Source organism: Sciurus vulgaris (genome assembly GCF_902686455.1).
Source record: "Sciurus vulgaris genome assembly, chromosome: 13".
Classification (NCBI taxonomy): Eukaryota; Metazoa; Chordata; class Mammalia; order Rodentia; family Sciuridae; genus Sciurus; species Sciurus vulgaris.
This window is the reverse complement of record NC_136474.1, coordinates 53,828,569-53,837,397: the sequence shown is the minus strand read 5'-3', so window position 1 is coordinate 53,837,397 and position 8,829 is coordinate 53,828,569.

The window sequence follows — 8,829 nt, the reverse complement described above, 5'->3', positions numbered from 1 at the left end:
TTAGAAAACTGGGAATGGAATCACTATTTAACCCAGCTATACCACTCCTTGACCTATACCGAAAGGACTTAAAATCAGCATACTACAGTAGCACAGTCACATCAATGTTTATAGCAGCCTAGTTCACAATAGCTAGATCGTGGAACCAACCTAGATACCCTTCAACAGATGAATGGATAAAGAAACTGTGGTATATATATACACAGTGGAATATTATTCAGCCATAAAGAAGAATAAAATTATGGCATTTGCAGGTAAATGGATGTAGTTAGAGAATATCATGCTAAGTTAAATAAGGCAATCCCAAAAAACCAAAGGTTGAATGTTTTCTGTGATCAGTGGATGTTGATACATAATGGCAGTGGGAAGGGGGTAAGGGAAGAATGGAGGAAGGATGGATTGTGTAGAAAGAAATGAGGCACGGGGGAAGGAAAGATAATGGAATAAGACAAACACCATTATCCTATGTGCATGTATGATTACATAAAGAGTGTGACTCTACGTCATGTACAATCATAGAAATGAAGAGTTATGCCCCATTTGTGTACAATGGATAAAAAAATAGTTTAAAAATCACTTTTTACCAAAGGGTGTCTTGCCCAGCTGCCCTGGGACAGCCCCAGGGTTATATAGCATTTGCAGAATTTGGTTGCATTCTTTGCTTCTGCTGTGGCTTAATGGATTATGTTTTAGAAGTTTATTCTCCTCTCACCTAAGATAAACACTATTAAATGATTTCATTTTAATTACCTTGTTCCCATGCTCATCACATAGTCGTAATTTCTCTTCATGCCTAATTTGTTAGTTACTTTAATGGGAATAATAAACATGACCTGGTCTTCCAGTACTGTTTCTAAGCATCAGAACCAGATGGGTCATGTCTAATTTGCTAATGAAGATGCTGGTGGCAGGGTACTTGATCATGAGTTTGAGAACCTGCTGAAATAAGGCAAAAAAAAAAAAATCTGTAAGTTTGATATTTTAAAGAGATGGCATGATGTAATCATAAGTCGAGTTAGTTATCTGTGTAGTCAGAGACATAAAACAAACAGAACAACTTCAAAGAGGTTATTTCTATGTTTTTAGTTGATATTGTCATAAACCTTCTCACTACTTAATCTCTTACCTAATATTTTTAACTTTGATATACTATTTTTGATAACTGGACCAGAACACATGTAAGTTGAGCTATTTTAATATAACACATTTGGGCCATTTTCTTTACTACGTGCATAAATATTTTGTTAGTTGTTTTTTCCTCTATTCTGTCATTTGGTTTTTGTTTCATTATATATTCTTGATACTGAGATGTATTTGTTCTTCTAAATAAAAGCAAGCAAATCAATTTTAGTAGATTTTTTTTTGGGGGGGGTGCTGGGGATCAAACCCAGGGCCTTGTGCTTACAAGGCAAGCACTCTACCGACTGAGCTATCTCCCCAGCCCCAGTCCCACTTCTTTGCAGGTAAATGGATGGAGTTAGAGAATATCATGTTAAGTGAAATAAGCCAATCCAAAAAAAAACAGTTACAGAGCAAATTTTTCCTTACTTGTATGAGCCTCACCTTTCTTATCTGTAAAATGGGCACAAGTCATGCTTGACACAACAGCCCCAGCCTGTCTGAAAATCTATGTGCCAGAAATATTTAGTTACTTACACTTTGCTACACACATCATGTTCTTGTTTATGTTGGGGCCTTGGGTACCCTTCTCCTCTCTGCTATCACTTTGCTACCTAGCTCCGTTCTAAATCTTTTAGGGTTCAGATGTTTCTTCCTGCAAGCCAACTTTGACCCATGCTGGTGACCCTCTTCTCCTTCTGCTTAGCCCTGCATGTTGGGAGTAACCTTTCCGTACAGCCACACCTGCAGCATCACTGGGTTTAGCTCAGTGACGGATGCCAAGATGGCACTGTATGGTTGTTAGCAACCATCCTATCCCTGTCAGGGCTACTAAATCTCCCTAGATGAATGCAAATGTTGTGTTCTGTGGTTTCTGGGGCCTACAGTGGCCCACACATTTCTTGTCTTCTCATTCCATCTTGTCTGCACTGTGAGATCTCTTTGAAAGCAACCATTCCAAGTTACTCATCCTGATACCTTCAGAACCTTATATAAGATAAGGCATCCAGTGGGCACTTAGTAAATGCAAATTCAGATATTTTCATAATAAATATTATCAGCCTTCTAGTTAAGAGAAATTAAAGTCTGTTCTGGTTTGTAGGTACCCAGCAATAGTAAATCAATAAAGATACTAAATTGTCTATATCTACATTATATATGCACACCTCTACAGACATTATGAGTTCATCGAAATCAAAGTAATATTTTTTTTCTGTAAAAACAAAGTATAGATTTTGACTGAATGTTAAAATTATGTTCATCTATCTCTGAACTATCCTTGTTTAAATGCTGTCTGGAGGCAGCATTTAAAGTTATGAAAGGAACTTCAGCTATGCTTTCAAAGATTAACTTTCAACTCAATGATCCATTGTGAGGTCTTATTGCTCAGCATAGTAACAGACTCTGCCTTATTGGGTCATTTGTTAAAATTATACCACTTAATGTGGGGCCATACCATTTGTAGTTATCACTCAGTCTCAGGCAGGCCTTCCACGTGCTCGTCATTCCTCTCATTCACCCCTACTTAACTCCCCAGCATATTCTGTACAACGGATAATCCAAACATCTTCCACTCATTTAGAATTCATAACTGTAGTTCAGAGCACTAATGCTTAGCTGACTTTGCCTCCTACCTTGGTGATACAATCAATGGAAACGACTCTCCCTGTCTGCCATTGGTAAATCTCTGAATTGACACATCATCATTCCCACTCACCCTCTCTTTTCTCTCCCTTTTTCTCTTTCTTCACCTATAAAGCTACCATGCCATCATTCCTCTTTACTGGGAACTTTTCCAAAAAGTTTCATTAACATCTACAATTCCCTGACTTTTTTCTCATTCAGGTCACCAAGGGCGATTTTATTCAAGTTAACAATGGTCTTATTTTCAAAAATCTCAACCTTCCACTGGAAAGTTTTGGCACAAAATGTGTCTTGAAGTTCTTAAGCTTGTCCTCTGCAGGATTTCTGCTATAACCCTCCACCCTGCTCATCGTGTACCCAATACAATGCCAGGAAAATAAAAACAGCATTCTTTCTCTGCAAATATAGCTTCCAAACTAATTTGACTGCTAGCATTCCTTCTTATCCCTAAGCAGCTGGTACATGAAAATCCCACAGGTTTTAGTGCTGCAATACTCAACAATGCTGGTTCCCTGCTTCTTCTCTTGCTTTTAAGATTGTTCATGTCCTCTCTCCTTCTATAGTTCTTTTTGTTGACAATCATATTTGGTATACCTCTAAGAAACTAGCCGGTGGTAATCTCATTCATTTCTTTTGACTCATTTCTTCTGACTTTTCTCTTAGTCAGTCCTATGTTGCCATCTTCAAAGTTTATCTCACTTTTTTTTTTTAAAAGAAAGCTCCAAAATTCTTCAAATTATTTTAAGATGATTTATGTATCTATGATTTATTGACAAAAGCAAACAACATTTTTATGTAGCAATACTGTGCATGAATTTAATCTGGTTCTGACTTTTATTCAAGAATGATTGAGTTTGCATCCAGGCACTCCCCAAAAATTGTGTGGATTCCTGTTTTTTTTTTTTTTTCTTATTCAGGAATCCCTCACACATATTAGAGATCCATTTGAAGTGTGTGAGCTAACTATGAGCTTATTTTTTTTTTAAATCCAAGATCCCATAAATGTTGACTATCTTGCACCATTTCCTGCATTATTTAGGACTAAAAAGAACAGAACTTCTTATCTTTTAAGGAAGAAAAGCATTTTTTAGCTAGCTATCACAAAGCTTTCCTTAATCTCTACATGGACAGCAAATTTCACTATGATGATCTTCATTGAGATTACTGATTGTTTTGTGAGAAATTAATCAGTTATACGTTATCTTTTATGCAAGGAAGCAAGCTCCTTGCTTCTGTCTGGGTGAAGAGAGTACACAACAATGACATCAATACTACTATGTGATTAATTAAGTGCAACAGGAAAGTGCCACACTGAGAGCTTTGCATAGTTTTGTATTTAATCTTCACAATAGTCCAAAGAAATAGACACTGTTTTCATTCCTACATGATAACAAGGAAACTGAGGTTCAGAGATCAGGTTCGACAAATCCCTGAGGCTCATGGACTTGCTGAAAGTCAAACAGCTTCTAAGTGCCAGAGCCAGGATTTGAATTTTTATCTACCTGCTTCCAAAACCTACATTCTTCCCCACTGTGATTTTTAAGGACATGGAATTGCATGTCTAGGTAGTCTCTCATTTCACCTCAGTCATCCTCGAGCTGTGTGTTGTTGAGCATAAACTCAACAGGTCCTATTGTGTACGTATTCACACTCCTCACTTGAGTGTGAGCTGAGGTCCTTTATAGTGCCAAGCATTTTCAAACTTTTATCATATTGACATATTCTTCACCTGTACATAGAGCTGGAGCAGAACTTCAGGACAGTGCCATAGCATGGGTGTACTGAAAGAAAAGCTGATGCTGGCCTCAGAGTAAGGAAGAGGTACAGTTATGTTGTCATTATATTGTCAATCACTTGAGCCTGCTATGTCCCAGGTGTCATGATAAGCTTCCTCTATACCAGGGCAAGCAAAACAGGTCTGATGTTGCACAGGTACACTTACCTCTGACTCTGTCTTAAAATGGCAAGCTAATCATGAGCCCCATACCTTTCATTCTGAGCAATGACCTAATCTTTGACTGTACCCACCTTTCCCACATTACGTCATTAGGATTTTCCCCAAGTTTCAGCATTGGGTTTCTGACCATATCTTCAAAAAAACAGCAAGTAACACCAACTGTGTGGCACTGGGATCTTGTTTAGGGCATGTCCTTCTGAAAGTCATATCATCATAATTTTCTTATTTAACAGGGAATAATTTTCCTCTTTGCTGACTATCTCTATTTTATACTATTGCTATCTGTAGGCAGCTTATAATAACACATTCCCTATACAAATGATTAAAGAATATTAAAAGCCCAAAAATGTCACATAAGTTCATTTCTACCAAAAATATTTAAGCATTTTGAAGGAAAGTAATTTTGCAACTGCAATATTTGTTTCTTTGTCCTCAGAATGATACCAGTTACATTATTGTTTATAATATGTATGAAAATCATCTAAGTTTTCAAGACACAGGTTTTTTTTACTCTTTCATTTTGATTACAGATGGAGGAGAGAGGCATAAAAGATTTGCCCTGTAAGGAAAATAGTAAAAACTCCCAAATTATTATTTTATAAAATGAAGTGCTAAATTATTAAACTAATCACACTCAAACTAACATAGAGAATAATTCAATGTGCTAAAATTTTTTAACCCATTAGGAAGCTAAAAAGTGAGAAAGTTAAGTAGTGAGATGAGCAACTTTGAAGAGAGGAGTCCTCTGACTCGATCCCAGGGAATGGAAGAGAAGAGAAATGATTCCAGATTTACAAGGTGGGCTAACAGTGTGAGGGCTTGACATGAGGGACTAGACTACTGAAGAACCTTGATGCCTTCATTCATTTTCTGTTCATATAACAAAATACCTGAGACATGAAACTTATGAAGAATGGAAGTTTAATTGGTCCATGGTTCTGGAAGTCGGGAGGCCTAAGACCATGGTCCTGGCAACTGCTCAGGGCTCAGCATCTGTTCAGGGACATTTTGCTGCATTAGCGTGTCAGAGGCCATCCATGATGATAAAGAGCTAGTTCAGGTCTCCTTATAAAGCCACCAGTTCCATCATGGGGGCTCCACTCGATAACATTATCTAATTTGATTACCTCCCAAAGACCCCACCTCCAATCAGCATATGAACTTAAGGATTTAATTTCCAACACATGAAATTTGGGGGACACATTCAAACCACAGCATCCCACCACAGAGATTTTCACACCCACATTGATACTCTTCCTCATGGGATCGCAGTGAGTTATCTGAAGTGTGCAAAACCTTTCCTGAGTGCCAGGCAGCAGAGGGCAGAGCAGGAGAGTGGCAAAAGACCCTCTCAAGCCCCCAGGAGGCCCCTGAGGTCTGCTCTGTCTCTGCAAGCTGAAGGCTTTGTGGGCGCCATGCTGCATGCCTCCTTACATTCTGTACCAAATACACTGCAGAATCTTGGAGCAGGGCCCTGGGAGTAAGGAATCAGTTATGGTGCAGGAAACTCTTCTTTGGTGGGTGACAATTCCAATCTCAGTTCTTATATTTTATTCTTTAAGTACAAAGTGCTTTGAACCATACATACACATGTGATTTACTGGTTAACCTGGGACTTCAAGGGTTGCATACAAAGAAGTTAGCATATTAATTTTCTTGGGTTGCCATAACCACACACCACAGACTGAGTGGCTTAAACAACAGATACTTATTTTCTCACAGTTCTGGAGACTGGAAGTCCCTGATCAAGGTGCTATCAAGGTTGGTCTCTTAGGAGGGCTCTCTTCCTGGATTGCAGGTGACAGTTCTAGTTGTGTCCTCACTAAACATTGTCAAATTGCTGAATAACACAATTTTACTAATTACTGAAACCTATTTCCATACATTCTGGACCATTCTCCAAAAGTTAAACATAGAACTACCCTATGACCCAGCAGTTGCACCCATAGGTGTATAGGTTTTGAAAAGAACCCGATCAATAAATGGGCTAAGGAACTGGGCAGACACTTCAAAGAAGATATTCGGGTGATTAACAAATATATGAAAAAGTGTTCAACATTTCTAGTAATTAGAGAAATGCAAATTAAAACCACCCTAAGATTTCATATCACTCCAATTAGAATGATTATTACCAAGAACGCAAGCAATGATAAGTGTTGGCGTGGATGTGGGGAAAAAGGCATACTTGTGAATTGCTGGTGGAATGCAAATTGGTGTAGCCACTCTGGAAAATAGTATGGAGATTCCTCAGAAAATTTGGAATGGACCCACCTTTTGACTCAGTTATCCCACTCCTCAGTTTATACCTAAAGAACTTAAAATTGGCATACTACAGTAACATAGCCACATCAATGTTTATAGTAGCTCAATTCACAATAGCTAGATTGTGGAACCAAAATAGATGCCCTTCAGAAGATGAATGGACAAAGAAACTGTGGCATATATACACAATAGAATATTATTCATCCATAAAGAAGAATAAAATTATGGCATTTGCAGGTAAATGGATGGAATTGGAGAATATCGTGCTAAGTGAAATAAGCCAATCCCAAAAAACCAAAGGCCAAATGTTTTCTCCGATAAGTGTATGATGATACATAATGGGGGTGGGGGTAGGGGGAGTAAGAGAATAATGGAGAGAACTTTGGATTGTGTAGAAGGAGATGGTGGGGAGGAGGCAGGAATAGGAAAAATAGTGGAATGAGACAGACATCATTACCCTATGTACATGTGCAATTACACAAATGGTGTGAATATACATCGTGTAAAACCATAGACATGAAAAGTTGTACCCCATTTGTGTAGAATGAATCAAGATGTAGTCTGTAAAAATAAAAATTATAAATAAATAAATAAATAAATAAATAATACATTTACAAGTGTGTTCATAGAAGCACTAGTTTCAGCAGCCAAAAGGTGAAAGAGCCCAAATGCCCATCAAAAGATGGATGATTTTTAAAACTGTGGTATACAGTGGGATATTTTTCAGTCATAAAAAGTAATGAAATATTGATCCATGCTGCAAATTAAGATGAATCTTGAAAACATGAAGATAATTAAAAGAAGAAAAACACAATAAATCACATATTGTATAATTCTATTTGTAACTATTTATAGCTAAATCTATAGAAACAGAATACATATTGGTGGTTGCCAAAGACTGGCAGGAGGGAAAACAGCTATTGAGTATGGGGTTTTACTTTGAAATGATGGGAATGTTTGGGAATGGATTAAAGGCGTTGATTACAAAACATTTCGAATATACTAACTGGCACTAAATTGTTAATTTTAAAATAAGTCTATGTTATATGAATTTTGTCTTAATAGTTTATTTAAGTGAAATTTAAAAATAGGAGCTAATGTAATTTCTTACTCAATCAGTCATAGAAAATGGTTCTACAGAATTGCAAGGTGATCTCTGAAACTGAGGCTTCTCTGAAGTGACTAACAGCTGATGGGTGCCATTCATTGTAGACTTGGCAGCTGGGGCAAGTCCTTCCTTGAAGCAGGACCTGGATAGCACATATCTATAACTGTCATATATGGGATTTCTCATATTTTCTGCCTTCTTCTGTCACTTTTGTTTTCTAAGATTTCTTTTCTATTTTAAATTCTCAAATTAATTGTTATAAAATTTATTGTCTTTTTTATTTTCTTGGAAAACATGCAGATTTCTCTTATTTTCCTGAAGTATGTATGTGTGTGTGGATGCACTCACTTTTGTGTGTGGATGTGTGAAGAGGGAGATCTTTTATTTTCTTGAATTTTTCTCACAATAAATTTACCAGCTTTGTTATTCAAACTACCCCCTGATGGCTTTATGGATCACATCAGATTTTTCACTAAACTCTACTCCTAAAATTATTATATTTTCATCTCTTCATTGGCTTTAACTGTTGTTTTTTCCTAAATCCCTGCCTGAAATGTGTCTTTTATTATTGAACTATTTTTTTTTTGGGGGGGGGGGGTCTAATTTAAATATTTAGGACTGCTAGGCCTCAAGCGTCTCCTCCAAAATTCACGTGCTGGAAGCATAACTCCTCCATTCAGCCGTGTTGGGAAGTGAGGTCTAGCGGGTGGAATTTGGACGAAGGGAACATTGCCCTCAT